This window comes from Excalfactoria chinensis, chromosome 2 (genome assembly GCF_039878825.1).
Source record: "Excalfactoria chinensis isolate bCotChi1 chromosome 2, bCotChi1.hap2, whole genome shotgun sequence".
NCBI lineage: Eukaryota > Metazoa > Chordata > Aves > Galliformes > Phasianidae > Excalfactoria > Excalfactoria chinensis.
The window spans coordinates 129,805,360-129,823,960 of NC_092826.1; the positions used below are offsets into that span (position 1 = coordinate 129,805,360).

Consider the following 18,601-nt stretch of genomic DNA (forward strand, 5'->3'; position numbering starts at 1 on the left):
TGAAAGCTCTTCTCATTCACCTAGACCAGATAATGAACACTTCATATTGTTTTATCCACTTCATATCAGTTACCATTTGCAAGTGTTCAGAATTGATTAGACCTCTTTTCCATCTCTCAGAAAGACAAAGAGATTGTCTTAAACAACTAAAGGTTTAAAATAAACAGATTGCTTTTGGGATGACCATTTGATTTCAGTAAGAGGCAAGGGGAAAGTCTCCAGCTCCAAACCTGAACATCACCTTTTGGTGTGTGAAGCCCAGCTCGCTTGGGCTGTAGGACTCCAATTCCCAGTGCTGTGGTGCCAAGAAGCTCTAGGGCTTATTGTGTACAGCCATGTGCTGTGAGATCCTTCTGTCCATGGCTCCATAGCTGTCCTGTCTGGTCAGATAGGAGGGGAATATTGAAAGTGGTCCTGTGAGAGGAGATGGAGGCAGCAAGGAGTGGAGAGAGAAGGGTGGGGAACTCCCAAAGAAAGAACATGTCCTCATTTAGTACACAAAAGTGAAATGCAGAGAAAGATTAAGAACAAAAGGAACAAAACAATGTGTACTTTGCCTGCATACCTTCTTCTGAAGGTTAATGCCATGGTGGCTGAGAGTTTTTATCAGATCTCTGGTAAGCAGGGTACTGTAGAAATTACAGTTCTAAATCCACATTTGTTAATAGGTAACATTATGGGCTTGTTATGGCTGTGGCGCTTCAGAGAACTTATAATGTGGCTGCAGTTCAAATAAGGGCATTCATGTATAATTCTTAAAAGATGGTTAACACTGTGCAGAGGGCGTGAGTTTCAAATGCAGAAGCAGGTAGCTACTGCTGCTGTGACTGCAAAAATGAGTATTGGGGTGTTCTATCTTGCAGGTACTACCTCGCTTTGGAAGTTCCTTTCAAAGATTAACTTCTTAGTTTGTATCTTTGCAGTCATTAAATGCATATATCCAAGTACAGGGGTATTCAAGCCTGACTTCAAAAGATAACTTTTAAAACTGGAATTTGAAGTCCAACATATTTAGAATATAGAAAGGAAAACAAACAAACAAACAAACAAACAACAACCTTCTAGAGATGCTACAGCCAACTCACTCCTGCTAAATAGCATGTGTATACCTGTATGATCATACACATCTTTCAGTATGTGCTTCCTATTGATTTCCCTCTGCCTTTCAGTTTGCTATTTGGAAATGCTGTGAAATCCTGTGAATCTTGTGGGGTGACGTTACTTTCCCTGTAGGTGCCTATGAGATGTGCACTATTTCCAGTTTCTGCCTTTCAGTGGCTGTCAGCAGGCAGCTGGCCCCAGAACCTATCTTTAGCAAATGTGAATAACTGGAGAAATTTTGTTTGAAAGGCTGATGGACCTGCCTCATTTGCTGAGAACAATAACAGTGTTTCTCCCCCACTCAATCCATGTAGCCTGGAGCTCCCTTACATTAATAAATGATGAGATCAACCTCTTTCACCTTCCTGTCTTTTTCCAGCTACAGGTATGAAGTTTGGAAAGTGAGGCATGAGTAATACTTGCTGTAATTTGCTTTAAGAGTTAGAGAAGAGCAGAGAAGGGAAACTGTCTTCCTGTTAATGTGCGAAAAAGCTAAGAGTTAAATGTAGTCAAATACTCATTAGCCAAATATTATTACATTAAGCTTTCTTTTCTGAAAGTATCAGAAATCCAGCTGTTGATTTGCATTTAAGATGTTTGGAAGATAAAACTGTAATGAAATATTTAATCTGAGAACTACATTGAGGAGAACTTTTTTCAGTATGAGAATGGAAATTGGGAGCAAACTTGACCTTGTTTCCAAAATTAATGAAGTCAATTTTATTTCAGCAAATTTACTGACAGTTTGTGATGGTCTAGGAGCTGGTGTTGTGCTCAGCTAAGCCCAGACTGACAGCTGTTTTAGGAGGTCGTTATCATAATGAGTTTAGGAAATGCTGTAAAAAGACCAAATGAATCCTTGTAAAGTTTATTTGTAATGATTTTACTGTTTTGTTATTCATTTGGAAATTATTAATACACTGCTGAGTCTTACTTAGCTCCTTCTAGATTTTCTGTGGTTGGGTGCACAGTCTCTCTTTCCCCATAAGGCAATGGTACATCCAACATCTGTGAGATGTTTTTGTCTTTTTGTTTTAAAGGATATGAAAACTCCACATCTATTTTACATGCATCTTCCTCCTACAATCTCTCTAGTATTCAAGTGAATAAAAGGAAATTAAGCTTGTTTCTTTTTCATTTTTAAACAGTGATTTTACTAGATTTGTGATGCAGGGGTGAAAATGGACATCTCTGTAGGATGCCCATTGCCTTGAAACATTAGCAGTATTGAAAGTATCTTCTAAGAAATGTCAAATTAGAATCATGGAATCATAATGATTGGAAAAAACCTATGGAAAGCATCTAGTCCCACCCCCTGCTACAGCAGGTTCCCTTTATGGGTCATAAAGAGACCCTACATGAGGTAAAAATATGGTTCACTACAAGAGTTTGGAGGTGAACTTAAAGTTCTTGGGCTTTGAGCTAATGCTTTAACAACAGGGGTGCTAAATCTTTTGTTTTGAATACCTGTATTGTTAATAAAATCTTTGCTCCTTATGGTATGTACTACTATCACAGCAATGTATACATGGGACTTTAAATCATCTTGAAACAGCTGAAATGGAGTATGAAGGCTTTCTGTTTATTAGACCTGGTGGGCTTCTGGCTTTAGAAATAAAGTAATATGAGTAATTCATCTATACAAGCTAAAGTTTCAAAACTCTATTTCAGTTGGGTTTTTAAGCTGCTTTTAGAAAAACAAACATTTCATTTCTGTGTTGATTTTTTACTCTGATGCTCCTGATTCAAACAATGCTCCCTTATTTACAAATATAAACATTATTTTTCTCTGGTGAGTTAATTTGTCACATCCTAGTTATAAACATTCGAAACCAGGCTTGCTAGCATTTTCACTTCGTATGAAGAGGGTTAATTATGAACTAGACTGTGGATCTCAAGTACATCAGCAAGCTAAGTAGCTGGTGACTGCTGCAATCAGTTAACTGCAAGGAAATGAAACAGGACTTATTTACATTTAGAGTGATGCCTGAGTTCTTAATCACCTCAAAGCATTTAAAAATTAACTTTACTACCAACAGCTCAAGAGGCATAATGAACCCCAGGAGGGAGTTTTCTTCTCTTTTATTTTCATTGAAGCCGTCTATTCATTTACATCAGACTACACTCACTTCAGTCTGTTTGCCTGCTAAAGCCTCAAAAGTTTCCTTATTTCATTTTCTTAAGTAACTTGTGGTTCATTTGTTATGCTTCATCATAAATTAGTATTAAAACTGTGCAAGAACTCTTGGTAACTACTGAAGTACAAGCAGTCACAAATTCTGTGAGGACAAATAAAAGCAAACATCTTAGTATTTTGTTGTTATGTTGTAGATGCATATTATCTGTGTATAAAAAAGGCAACAAAATGCCTTTAATTATCATCTTCATGTTTTCCCGTGCTTTTGCACCCACAGAAACACATTTTATGGTTTTATACGTGGGCACACTGACACTCAGGAAAGAGGGCTATAGTATAATCAAATAATCAGCTAACAGCCTGACCAGTAACGATATTTGACAATTGGCAATTTAAAAGATGGAAGCAAGTTTCAGTATAGAAACTAGCACAAATTCTCCAGGCTTTCCACCACTGCTTTGTTTTATCTTGACTTTTATTTGCCCTGAATCCCCTAATAGGAGCAATCCTTTCATAAAATACTCAGCCAACCCATTATTTCTATATACTTTTTTTTTTTTTTTTTTTTTTTTTTTTTGCATTGCTACAAACATGAAGCATTAACACCTCCAAAAGTGGTCTGTTCCCTTGGGAAAGGTCTCAGCTATGAGGGGGAAAAAAAAAAATCTCGCCTTTGGAAGTTTCCTGTTAAGATTTGAACTGTTTTCCTGGGTTATTTACAGCTGAAGTGAAGGTGATATTTTGAGAGACAACAGTAATGAGTGGTAACTCAGCAATCCAGCAGAACTTAATAGGGGTGAAACCTAATAGCAGAAGTCTTTTTTTTTTTTCCCTTTCTATAAACTATGTAGTGGGCAAATTGAATTTAGGTGTTCATACATCTATTAAGATAAGCAGAAGTGTTAGTAATACAGATTATTTCGATTTTTTTATATGTACAAGAGACAGCATGAGAGTTACAGTAAATAGTAGATATCTGGTTACAGTAGATATATGTGTTTATTTAATAATGCTATGTGCATGGCTCTTTTAACTTGCTTCTCATTCTCTGCTCCTTCGGTGAAATAGTGTTTATAGGCCTAATAAACTTATAAATTACTCTGTTGTGACAGCTTTTGCCACCAGCATTTTTGCAAAGGAATTAGAGTATGCCACCATGAATCTCAGCTCCCTAATTATTTAGGCCTCTTATGATATAGTGTCATCAAACTGAAATAATAGAATAATTAAGGTGGAAAAAGATCACTAGGATCATCTAGTTCACCCACCAACCTATCACTACTGTGCCACTAACCCACATACCTCAGTGCTGTGCTTACCCTTTTCTTGAACACCTCCAGGGATGGTGACTCCACTACCTCCCTGGGCAGCCTGTGCAGATGCATTAGCACTCTTTCAGAGAATTTTTTCCTATTATCCAACCTGAACCTACCTGTAGCAGCTTGAGGCCATTACCTCTGATTGTGCGCCTCTGCTAATAGTACTGGATTAAAGCTCTGTTGAGACGGATTCTCAATTTTCGTATTCTTCAACTGTTTGTTTTTATCACTTCTTCGCTTCAAAATTAAATGCTTTTGTTCGTTAATGGAAACCATAGCTGTCTCTGGAGTTTACGTCAGTTCTTCTCTATAAGACCATTTATATTTTCTTCCCATGTTTATTTACTGAGTGAGAGAAGCAGGAGGTCTGTCTGTCAGTTCTGCCCAACTCCAAACATTTATCCTGTGAGTGGTTTTGGTACAAAATCATAAACTGAAAAAGATTTTGCTGGTGTAATAATTTCACAGAGGTTAGTTTTTCTGGCTGGTATCACTTGTAGCCCACGGAGCCTGATTCCCTTATGATTTAGTTTCAAATGACTCCTGATATAAATATCTTCGGGACTCTTGCCAAGCAGTATACAACTACTTTATTGTCCTTTATTTCAGCCAAAAACTTGTAATGTAGTTTGTTTGTTTTGACTGGTTGTGACGTTGCTTTAGACCAATTTGTAATATATGATAAAACACGATACAGTACTCATTCAAAACACAGACATCTTTGGTTAACTTTTATTTCTGAACATATGTATATATATGTGTATAGATATTAATTTGCTCTGACTAACAATGGAAATTGTGTGACTGCATTAGCAAAATTGTCCCTTGCCACATGTTCTACTTATCTGAGGATCCAGCTGTGGACAAAGTTTGGCGTGGTGTATCGTCTTCTGACTGAACTCACCAGCAGTTCATCAGACTATTCAACAGTTTAAATCCACAATTTTTATTTTCCAAACTTTTAAAAATTTTATTTATCTATTTATTTATTTAACCTGATCTCAAAAAATGGGACAGAATTTAAGGTAAATCTCCAGTTGGGAGAGTTAATATCTGTATTGTATAATACAAAAACAGCTAGAATTGTACTTAGAGGATTGAGCAGGAGTTTGGAATGAAGAAGTACTGAAAACATTCATAACTAGGGAAATTTCTCTCAGTTGTTCATTTCCTATTAGCCCCTGACCTTCCCCCAGATGATTTTATTTGGAATGTGTTCAAATATTTTGGTTTTGTATAAAATTAATGTCAGATAACAAATTGCTAGGAATGAATTATCAGCGTGCTAGTGGAATTGTTCAGATCCAGGTGCTCCTCAGGCACTGTCAGCAAAAACTGAGCTGAAACTCTTATTTTGAGTGTTTTCTGCTATTGCAGATTTAGTGTCCTGCTTTACATTGTTTGTACTGAAGAAGGTAGAAGGCTGCTTGGCAGCTGACTCCTTTGGGAGTCCCTGCTAAAATGAAATGTATATTTCATAAGGTCATCCCAGGGAGCAAAATTTTAAGTAAACATACATTTTAAATGAGCAATTGTCTACAGGGAAACTGAGTATAGATCTTTATATTTTGGTTGTATATGTTCTTCTCTGAGTGTGGGGAATTACATGCACAGTCTGCGCATGGTGGTGCGCATGTTATGGTGTCTATATCAGCGTGGTTAATCATTAACATTCCTCTAAACGTGGCCTTGCAAGCTAAATTAGTAAACCCTATGGAAGGGATATCTGTTTGGATTTTCCTGGAGAGCACATTTTAAAAGGAGTTACCTACAGCTACCTGAAGGCAAGAGTATATTTGGAATATTTTGTTATATTGATATGCATTTGTGTGACATAATTCTTATAGCTAACATCCAACTGATGTAGGTTAGCTTGTTTAAGGTTTGTCAGATATGGGAAAAATGGATTTGTTTAATCTCTTGTGCCATGAAATATCTATGGGACAGGGGTGTCTTCTCCTGAGTTAGTTATTCTGGGCTCCCTTTATTGTCAGCAGGAGAAGGAAATACTTTGGAAATGTATTCAAATGGTTTATTTTAGTTCTTTGCTTAGAGAGAACTCTGATGAGACATTTCAGTCCCTGGACTCTGTGGTCAACTTTGTGCACAAAGTGTAGTGTATCTGGTTCAGACCCAGACGTCTGTCTCCAGATGCAGTGATGGAAATCCTAGAAATGCTGACTAGCGAGATATTTGTTTTCCCTTTGTAATAATAGTCTACAGTTGTATCTTTAATATTAGTAATTTAGTAAGTTTAGTTTGATATTTTTAAGGAGGAAGAATGGACTTGAGTGATAAAGGAAGAAATTGTGGTGAATTATTCAATGCTTTGCTCCTTATTCACTTCTATAGTTCAATAGAGCTATAAATAAAGGCATTTATATATGTGTGTATTTGTGTGTTTGGAAAAAAGTCTGTGGGATAAGATGACCAGAGTGATTTCTTTGTTGTTCTTTTACACTCCAAGTTTGCTGCATGATACCTTTTCTGAATGGATCGTGTCAGTCAAAAAGAATAGGTTGCAAAATACACCGAAGAGCAGAAATAAAGTGAAAAGATTACCTTCAGATCTAGACCCTTCATCCCTTTAAATCCTCTTGTATTTTCAGCGAAACTCAGATCTTACCTGCTTTCTGCAAAAAATAGCCACATTAAAATTAGCAGCAGTAGAAGTGAAAGTAGAGGATGACTGTACACATTTCAATGTACACTGCAGAGCACATCCTGTACTCCTGAGTCCATTTAAAATTGATCAGCAAGTCACAGTGTGGGGCAGTTTGAATCTTTGTTAAAAAGAATAAGAAATTGTACCTTTTCTGTACATGTAAGTGGACTCTAGAGTTAACAATGAGTCCTTCTTAAAGGCGCATATGGTTTCAGATGTATTAATTCCCTTGGTCTTGCAGTGCTCTGGAGTAGACAAATATATTACTTGAGAATTAGATGCTATCAAGAAAGAGCTGGGAAAGGGCAGGGATTATTCCACCTTTCATATGGAAAGAGCTGTGAGGACTGGTTCCTCATGAGCCAGGTGCTTGCTATGTTCTGCACCACTTCCTTCTCTGTGAGGGTGTGGTGCAGATCCTCCTGCAGTTTGGTGAAGGACTGGAAACAGAGTGGGGAACTGGAGGAAAAAGTTGCGGAAAATATAAAGGTTTTACAATACCTTGATCTTAGAAGTTTTTTTTACTCTGTGTCCTGCACTTTTTACATTGCTTTTGTCAGTATCTGAAAAAACATTACCGTCAAGGAAAGAATTAATCCAAAGTGCAGCAAATCAGGACAGTACTAGAACACTCAGTGAAAAACTAGGCATCATCTTTATTTTAGGGTCAGTATTCATGGTGTATGTACACGCAAAAAATGCCACTGCATGCAGTATTGCTGGAATTCAGCCTCCCTGTTCAGTGTCTGGACAGGCCATTCTGCTTTGTGCCTGCATGCTTGTCATAGAATCTGCAGTGCAAGAAGTGAATCTGTACCAATGCATTCAAGTGCAGTGAATCTGTACCAATGATTCTGGACTGGGCACAAAGAGCAAAATAAACTTTCTCCTTGAATGGTTCTTATTTTCGTGGTGCTTTATTTCTTTTTCATTTGCCCCTCTCATCTCCCAATTTGTCCCAAGGTGGACAAGTAGTAAAGTTAAAAAAAAAAAAAAAAGAAAATAAATCATTCTTGATTATACCCTACAATCTGATTTTACAGCTCTTGTATATGTGGTTGTTGTGATTGATGCACTTGTGTACTACTGTAATAGGGAGATGTGAGAGGTAGTTGCAGGTAAGCATTGATACAGTAATTCTGACTACTACGTGTAGTGTAAAATTCATATTGGGCTTGATATATTCAGTGCATCTTCAGTATTTTCAGTTTCTATTTCATTATTTCTCTCATATGGGAACTAACTAAATTTAGCATTTTTTTTTTTTTTTTTACAGTAAGTAACCCATGTAGGTCATCAGATGATAGATCTCCTTCCTTCCCTTGTAGCGTCTTTTATTTCTTAGCAACACGGCAATAACATGAAACCATGACAGCCTTTCTAAAGCATGTACTTTAGTGAAGAAAAAAAGAGTATAAAATTTCTGATCAGTGCTCTGAGGGACTGTTACATTGATGGTGTATTACAAACGATAGACTGCATTGTAACCTAACAAAGACATGTCTGCTCACTTCCAGCTGATGGTGCCAAACAAAACTCAGTGGTAGCATTTTGAATTGTTAATTGTGCTGCTCTGTGCTGAAATCCTTGACCTAAATATTAATGAGGGAGTCGGTTCTACAGTGCACTACGTTGGTGCCCAGCAATCTGGTCATGTAATAAAGTGTAAACGTGATTATTCTCGTGCTCCCAGAGACAATGGCAGTGCCCGGGAGTAGGAAGTATCAGCCCCTGCATCCCGGGGCTTGTCTCACTCATTTTCTGTGTTTCATTCACTCTCTGCAGATCAAACATTCCCTGAAGTGTGGTAGAAGGCAGGAAGAATGACACTTGCTAATTTGAATTTCAGAACACACCTAAACCGCATTCTGATCTCCAGGTAAGTGTCTGTGAGCCACTTGGCTTTGACACTTGTTAAATCTTAATCACATATCTTTTTGGTGCCAAGCTCCTGTATGGAGACCAAAGAGCAGCGTGCGCATGTGCAGGTGTTTGTGGGGGGAGGGAATACTTTGTTTGTACAGAAGATGTGAAGTGAAAACAACATTACACTGGAAAATATGAGATCAGCTTATGAAAAAGGAGGAAAGATTGATTGACCACTGAAAATCTTAAACTACAGGTGTCCTGATGCAGTTGCTCTACATGGCGACTCAAGAAGGAAATATCTGGGAACATGTAATTTTATAATTTAAATCATGCATTATTTTTATGTATTCATTTTCTTCCTCCTCCCCTGACTGCTTTTAAAGAATACCCTCAGGCATGTCATTGGCTCTATCAAAGTCCTTTCTTAAGCAGTAACTGTCAACTGTAAAGGGGAAGAAAAACAAATAGCATATTCCAAATGTCAGTAGTAACTAAACAAGGTGTTTCTGTGAAGATCTGGGTATCTCTGAACTGGTTTGAACTATTATTCATGTGGTGAAACATGATATTGACCACATAATGGGTGTATATACTGATTGGCAGCTCTTCTAACTTAGGTGCCTCACCATAATTTTGTGCATGAAGTCTACAAACTATATCCTGTGCTATCACCTGCACTTAAAAACAAGTTCATTTAAATTAGGAATGGGACTAGGAGGTATTTGAGCCAGTGATGTTTGTCAGTCTGAGTTCTTCTGGGTGGTTCTTTGTATGTGTTCTTGCTCAAATACTGTATATGCCAAAAGGGATACATGGAGATAATAGCTTATGTGGGAACTGTTCCTAGATTATCTCACTGCCTGTTTTAAATAACATAGTGAGACACTGTCTGGTACAACAAAATTTAGGAGCCTGAGTTCCTCATAGAGTCAGTGGAAATGTCAGAGCACCTCTGAAGGGTGACTTGTGTGAACTGTCACCTGGCATGGTATGAATATGCCCCATTGCATTCGCCCGCAACCTAAATGCATCCAACAAACAGCACTTCTATCACTGTGGTGTGTTCACTAGTAGCAGTGTCAGATGGCATGTTTTATGTTCATGTGGGTATGGCTTACTGCATGAAATGGAAAGAATTCCAAGGCTTGCTGGCACAGATACTGCACAGGAGCTGAGGCAGAATTACAGGTAGCACTATGCATGCTGTTGATGAAAGTGGAAGCTGAGCAGAGTAGAAACATACTTTCCATTGAATAATTAAATTCACTAGCCCTTCTGCAACCCAGTAACCTTCTGGAAAGGGATGATCTTGGATGATCTTAGGGACATGATGTAGAGGGCATGGTGACAATAGGTCGACAGTTGGACTTTAATGTCTTAATGATCCTTTCCGACCTTAGTAATTGTATGATTGTCTGATTCTATGAGCACTTAATAGTCTTGAGCTGTGTGAAATACTGTTAGTGGGTATAGCAACCTTGTCTAACTTCAAAATAAATCAAGATGTGCACAAAAGAGGGTAGTTTGTTCTTCATGCTTGGTGAGCAGTACAGCAAAATGTGAGATATCAGAGAAGCCTTACAGGGAGCACTGGAGGTGTTTGCATGTGGAGGCTGTGCAGCTGTTGTACCCAATAATCTCTAGCATGGAGAACCACATCTGTGGGATCTGCCACATGGGGATGAATTGGAGTGGTGGTTGCTGGTAAAGGGAGGTGGCAGCAGCAGCTCAGACAGGAGATTGAGTGTGCATCTGAACCACACTGAGGAGGTGGTTTGCTAAAGAGTGCAGATTGGGCTGTTTTTCTGTAAGGTCAGCACCAGGACTTCCTGGTTTCCCTCTGACTGGTCTCTGGCTTCCCTGACACAGCGTTGCTTTAGCAGCAGGGAGGAGTGGGGACAGCTCTGTCAGCAGGGCAATCCAGGAGTTGTGCTTGCTGCCAATTACTCTGACAGCCTTCAGGAAGGGCTTGTTTACCAGAAGAGTTTTCTTCAGCAATTTCCCACTTCAGAACAGATCATGATGCTTTTCACATGTGTACACTATTTATAGCTGAACAGCAAGAAACAGACTCCTAGCAGTACTGGCACAGTTATTTGATGCAATATAGGATTTCTCCCCAAACCTAGGCTTAATAAACACAATCTATGATAGACATTTTTAATGCGATTAATCAGGATGATTAATTCACAAGATCTCTTATCATGTTAAGAAAATACAGAATTGTTGCTTGATAATGGACAGGGGAAGTAAATTCCTGAATCACTGTTTTACATACTGTGGACAGTTTGTTTTGCCTCTTTGAGTCCAGTGAAGGTCCTAGAGTTTACTCTGTCCTCCTAAGAGCACTGGATAGAGATAGATTGAGGTCAGGAGGTTCTGCAAACGAGAATGTTGCCTGCAGAGTGCAACGGTGTATTTTCATAATAGTATCTAATGTGCATTCTTAATGTTTTTGAAGAGGCAATTTGTCAGCTACTTTTCAATTTTTAAATGTGTACATAGCATTGTCTCAGTGCAAAAATTGGGTCTTAAGAGATGTATGGTGAAAAAGTTGCTTGTTGCTGGAGAAATGTTGCACTTAGGAAAACAGTTGGCAATGGATGGTGTGGAACTACTTGAATGGAATTTGGAAAAGATGTAATACCTCCCCTGCATCCTTCTGGAAATGTGTTCTGTGTACAAATAAGGGAGAATGCAGAATGGTCCTCAGGTCCACAGAGCTTGAATCACAAAATATTGTAATCTACACATCAAAACAGAGGCCAGGATGGTAGGGAGCCAGGTTAGACCTTCCCATTCTTCCTTCCCACCTACCTTTTCTTTTTTTTCCCCCTATGGCACTCAGTGTCTGTATCTCCAGTGGGGCAGCAGTGGTCATTTTGAGAAGTACTATGCAAGGAAATGGGCAAATAGAGACTTAATGCCTTGCTTAAAGCATGCCATGCTTCAAGCTGTGGCTTTACCCTGAAGAATCTTAATCTTGGTGACAAGTACTTATTTATTCAGGATGTTGTTACACTGAGTTACAAATTGGATGACAGTTGTCAAGACAGCTGAACCTTGAACCCCAGTGCATTAACAGTGCTGTCAAGGATAAATGCCCTGATTGCCCATGCTCCCAGATCTTGCAGCATCCTCTGAGATGCTGTGGAAACCCTCTGCACAAGGAAATTATGTTCTTGAGCACATTTCCTAGGCTTACCCTCTGGCCACAGAAGCTGTTTGATTATGCTTTGGGCACTCTCATGGTGTGCCTGGGCCTGTACTCTCTGTCAGGTTTGCAGGTGTGTGATGGAGGACCTGGCACTTGTGCCATTTCCACAGTTTATCTAGCAAGGAGTCCCCATGCCGAAGGACATCTCCATACTAACTTATTCTTCCTCCACTGAAGGATATTTGCATGTTTAGACACTGACAGCACCTGGGGAACCAGTGATACTGATAACCACAGGGCCTGCATCTGGCCATGACCCTGGTCTCTTCTCCACCTCCACAGCCTTTTACTACAAGACGTGGTCTGTTATGAAGGCTTGCATGATAGGCTCACGTTCATGATATGGAAAAAGAAGAGAAGGCTCAGGTTGCTGGTTATGCACACTCCCAGGAGGTACAGCCTGGCTATTCTGGGAGAAACCTAAAAGCCTTCAGCATAGAGGCACGCAGGATATTCTGGAAACTCCCAGGAGCTTTCTGTCTGAGCAGTGGAGATAATCCCTCTCTCACATCACAATTCTATTTTTATTTCAGTGGCAGAATACAGAATTCAAAATGAACCCAACTCTAGATGTTCTTTTTTCCATCTTTAAAATATATCAGACTAAACTTTCCAGGGCTGAACAAGACACGTGGAATATGACACCAAGGCTGAGTTTTCCATGTGGAGTCAGGATCTAGTTAGAAAAAAGAACATATTATGTATAGTAGGAAATGGGTACTTGACAAAAGAGGTGTGGTGTGTATTTGCAGAGGCTTCAGACTGAAAGCTGAGCAAGTTGGTTTTGCGGTCAAGTCAGGGTGCATTTCAATAGTAAGGCTCCAGGTGTGCATTTCTAAGGCAGAGAGCACATATTTCTTAAATCTGTTTTCCTACTTGAAATAAACCTTCACTTACAGCTTGAGGGTCTGCCATATACACCTTAGATATAGCAGGGTGTATGTGGGATTTGAATGAGGTATTATCGATGAATGCAAAAATTGGAGACAAATTATTAGAGATTATGTTGAAGGAAAAGGAGATGTCCCTTGGGAGGGCAAATAAGACAAGACAGCGCACGAGCAGCCTAAGTCACAGAGCCAGAGACAGCTCCAGAGCTCCAACACAATTGCTGGACTCTGTCATCATCGCTGAGTTGGCATGTGGTCCAGTAACTGGTAAGGGGGAATAATAATCAGAGCAGCAGTCGGTTATGGTTTTGTAGTGCTTACCACAAGGTTTCTCTTTCCTGTCACAAAGTATGTGTACTTGTTTTTAAAAGTAACTTTATAACCTCTTTCAAATACTATTTTTAGTGACACTGATTTTTCAAGAAATCCTGTCAAGGAAGTAAAACAACTTTTTAAAATATTCTTTTCTCATTGTGCTAGATGTTATGAGGAGAAAATGAGTCCCTAATAGATCACTTAGAAGAGATGTATATGCAGATTTGTTCATAGGCGAGTACAGAAATCCATACTGGCAAGTATAATATTGTGACATCTTTTTCTAGCATAAATTTATGAATGTGAGTGAGATTGTGTTGAATGACTTGTGAAGATTTGAGCGCACAGTAACAGGAACAGGTAAAATATCATCTGCTTTTAACAGTAGGTCTGCTTTGTTACCCCCCATTGTCTGCAAGAGTAGGAAAACGTGTTTTAAGAAAGCAGAGAACTTTCAGTCAAAGTTCTGGGTAAACTCAGCACCTTGCCTTCCAACTGCTCATGGGCTTTAGCCTCCTGCTTGCTGGGTGTGTGGAGTTTCTATTGACCTTGATAATACTTCTCCACAAGATGGAAAATTCTGACAGCACACTTGTGTCATTAACGAAATATTATGAGCTGACAATGAAGAACACCACAGACTTAATCAAGCATCTCTATGTTGCTCTTGTAACATTAGAGTAAGAAGTTATAATCTCTTGGATGCTATAAAAAAAGCAGAGACCGTATGTTGCCGTTTAGGTTAGTGAGGCCAGGGACCACTTTGTGTCTTAATGACCCAAGATCTAATTTTCTTTATTTCAGCTTTCTGAGAACCTTAGGGATGTATGGTATTCAGATTGCTTAAAGGATTTACCTTCATATGGTATGCTGATACATAAATTAAGACTATAGGTTTGTCCCTAACCGGGATGGTGTGATGTAAATGTCATCAACTGCATTATATAAATAATGACCTGAAAAATTCAGGGTGGGAAAGAAAGTGAAAATAATTGCTACTCATGAAATAATGGATGTGCCAGAGCTAAGAGTTGCAAGACAGAAATGTATTTCATTTTATTTTCTAATGCAAAGAAACTGAAAACTGTTGAGCATGCAGTAACCTGAGAAGCCAGTGCAAGATGGACTACTCACAAAGGCACTCACATTTTGTGGGTGTAATTAATAATTAAACTCTGATCTTTTCTTTTGGAGCAATGAAATATCTGGACAGAAAGTAGTACTCTGAGAGATCTGTGAATAGAATATATATCTCCAGTTTCCATTCCTCTGATGTATTCGATAACATACTGCCTAGCTGAATTCTTGCTTTTGGCAGTCATTTTACTTTCAATTTTCATGTTCGGTTTACATTATAATGACCTTAATGGAGATACATATTTATCAGCACAGTCTAGGCAATTGAGCACACATAAAAAGTTGCATACTGGTTGATAATAATACTTTCTGTACAATATTTATGAGATCCACTAATTCAAAAGTGTGTCCTAAAGTACCGAAGACACATCCAGTTGTTTAGCTAACCCCTTAAACTTTCTGACAAGCAGGAAAATCTCCGTGGGTCTGTTACTCATTGTCTGTTGGCCTTATACACCTAAATATTTCTCTCACCTAATTCTTCCTTATTGCAATCTTTTCCCCTATTCAGGGTTGTTGGAAGAAATTAATTATCTTCTTTCACAAAGAATATTTCTAGGTTTTGAAAACTTGTAGTTTACTCCCTCTTGGATTAAGTAAGCTCACATCTCATACTAGGCCATCTTTTTTGGAAGTTCACTCTCATTTCTGTTCTTGGAACTTTCTCTAGATATTTGATATATTTCATGACATGTTGTAACCTGCAGCCATCACGTGGCTCCGGGTGGGGGATTACCAACTCTGAATAGAGTTGAAGGAGTGTTCTGTGTATTTAGCATACAGCGTGCTTGTTTTCTTTAATCCAGCATTACTGCTCCTTATGCAGTTGTACAAATTCATTGTTTGCTCTTTATCCAACTCTAGACTCCTTTCTATACGGTGCTTGTGCAGATACTTCTTTCTTGTGCATGAGTGTGTGAATTCATTTGCTTAGCTGAGTTCAGGTTTATCCCATTCACCAGGGTCATTTCAGATGTGTAGTCTATGCTACAAAGAGTTTGCAGCTTTTTTTTTTTTCTTTTTTTTTTTTTTTTCTTTTTACCTGATTGCTCCTTTGCCTGTTTGTCTATAGAATTATGAATTTAATGAAATTTAATGATCTTGTTTTTAAAAAGTGTTTTATAGCAATGGATCATTGTGTGCTGTGTGTGTGTTAGCTGTGTGGCATGAAATCCTTTGTGTACAAATTAAAATGGGCTTGCTAAAAGCTCTCCATAAGTACAGTATTACTAAGGACATCATAACTGAATGAAGAGAAATACACGAAGAGTCACAGTATGTCTTGAGCAGCTGTCATGCTTCATTGCTGAAGTGTCTGTGTCTAAGAGCTGTATTTTAAAGATGTCACTTTATTACACACTTGTTTTCCCAAGGGTAGCTGGACATGTAGGTACACTGAGGTAACTTCAAACACCCCTTCCAATTTTATCAGGGTTAATTGCTGTGGTATTCTGAATACTTATGCATATTACTGGAGCCCCAGTAACCCCCAAAGTAGATTGAAAAACTGTGTATTTACATATGAATATGGAATTTTAAGTATATAAACAAACATGTAACCTCTAAAATTTCTCTTAGAAGTAACAAAATAAAATAAAATAGCAATAATAAAAGATATAGCAATCAAAATACAAAATATGTATCAAGAGTTATGAGTTCTCGGAAACTTGCAGATAGCAATTGTTGTGTTAGATCTCTCTTTCTACCCTTCCACCCCTCCTTTCTTTTAGACATGGAAGAGGAGAAAGAGTTGTACATCGATTGGTTTGCATATCTAGCTCTACTGTACTTTTCCCCTTTCTCTTTGCAAATTTTACCTCACACTCTTTTCTTGTGGTCATTTGGTGATGATTTTTTTGTGAAGCACTGGGGACCAAGATCACACATGATGCATATAGGGGGTTATAAGAAGTGTAACATATTACAGAGTTTATTGTAACTTACTAGATGTTTAATGTTTTCCTTGAGCTGGGGTTCTGAATAGAATCATCTGTAACAGCTTGAAAATGCTCACTGGGCTTTACAAAGTAAAGCCTGAAGAGGTTGGCTCTGAAGAAGTATCATACTTTGCCCATAACTTAAAAGTTGTTGATCCTTGACTTCACACTTGATAAACAAAGTATAAAATATGTATTGGAAACAAGAGCGTGTCTCAGTTCACTGCAAATATAGATCACTAGAGAGAATAAATCATAACCCAGCCAACTATGTTTTTCTCCTCTTGCTTCCTCTCCAAGCTCAATTAAGACTCAACATGTTTTTTCTTCTCCCCAGTTCCCTTTTATCTCATCTCATTCTCATGTTTCCATGCCCTTCCCCCATTCTCCTCTTGTTTCCATGTCCTTCTCCCCCATCCTTCTGTTATCTGATGAGGATAGTGCTGTAGGATAATGAGATAATTCCCAGTAGTGCTGGAATTCCCAGACACCTGCATGATATATATATTTTTAAATCCCAGATGGGGATCACATAAGACCTGATTATGTCTTGGTATTTCAGAGGCATTCATTCAGGTTCAGTTGGTCATTCTGGGACCCAATATGCTTCCTGTGTACTGCAAAATATGTAAATGCCCATCTTTGGGTACGGCAGTTTTGGTCTGGAAATTCAGATCTAGATGAATAGCTAGGAAACAGCTTAGATGTGTAATGAACAGAAGTGTTTTAAGTTTGTCTTCCATCCCATCCAACACTTTACAGATGTCTAACCGCCGGCTTTCTTTCTTGGCATGGATCCAATTCTGATTTGGCACTGACTCACTCTCCATATGCAGTGAGCTCTCCCAATCTAGTGAATTTTTAAATACAACTACTTTGCATACACTGTGTAAATAAAATATTACCCCCTCAACTCAGCCCCTCCCCCAACAAAATTCTGCACAAAATGCCGTTCCCAAAGCTGTTTCAGTGTGTCTAATCTAAATTAGGTCTCTAACAAAATGGTTTCTGTTTTATTTTATTATTTTTTTAATTTTATGTAGCCATTGGAATTGCATTATTATTTCTTAAATCACTGGATTAATTTAGGTTCAATAAAGCAATTATATCCAGCAAAGGGATTAACAATTTAACAGACCTCCAAAAAGGCTAATTACAGGGCCTGTAATTTAGCTGACTGCGATGATTCAACTGAGATTCCTATTTCTTAAGCTTTTGTGGACTCACTCTTTTCCCTGGTGCTTTAATAGCAAGCTTGCATGCAAATACTTGCTTCCACGTGACTGAGGACTTTGCTGCTTTGGGCCAAAATTGATTGCTGAAGTTACATGACTGAAATGCCTCAGGTTAAAAAAAAATAAATAAAAAATCACTAAAAAGAAAAATATCCAGTAGACAGCTATGTAAAGTGTGCTGCCTGTCACTGGTGCTCCCAGGATGGGAGAGGTTCTGCAAATAAGGTCAATGGAATTAACACTCAATTACCCCTTAAATAGCAAAGAGGGTGCCAAACATAGTTCTGACAACATTTGGGGATCATCATAATTGCAAGCCACCTGCTACGTGAGCTTATGTAGTTAGATGCGTTTTCTTCCTGCTCATCAGCTCATCTGAACTCACTCAGTCATATTTTGTACTATTTAAGAGCATAGATGGCCATGTACTGTATAAAATCCCTTGTTCTTTTTGGTTCAGGTCTCCCTGCTGATATAAACTGTCATTGCTCTACTGAAGCTGATGGAGTCCTGAGGATTTACAGCATCTGAGGTCATGCTTGTTTATGCAGTCAATCAATAAATGTAGAGAGAATGTAAATTCATTTGTATGCTGATTAAACGAGTAGTTTAAACATGCTTAATACATATTGAGATAGATACTGCCATTCTCATTTCTGTAAAACACAGTGTTTTAGGTTCTGATACAAATCCTGTTGAAATCAATGTTCCCAATTAACCTCAGGGAGTTTTAGCTCAGAATGACAGTCCAACCTTTGTGAAACACACAGTTTATTTCT

General features: G+C 38.4%; 1 long non-coding RNA gene across 1 annotated transcript in view; it reads left to right on the forward strand.

Moving 5' to 3' along the window:
• The window catches only part of LOC140248253 (uncharacterized), a 49,801-nt gene extending 40,730 nt beyond the window's left edge, over positions 1-9,071 (forward strand). The window contains exon 3 of the long non-coding RNA XR_011902815.1: positions 9,008-9,071. This is a non-coding gene — a long non-coding RNA (uncharacterized lncRNA). The remainder of the gene's footprint in view (positions 1-9,007) is intronic.
• The last annotated feature ends 9,530 nt before the right edge of the window (positions 9,072-18,601 follow it).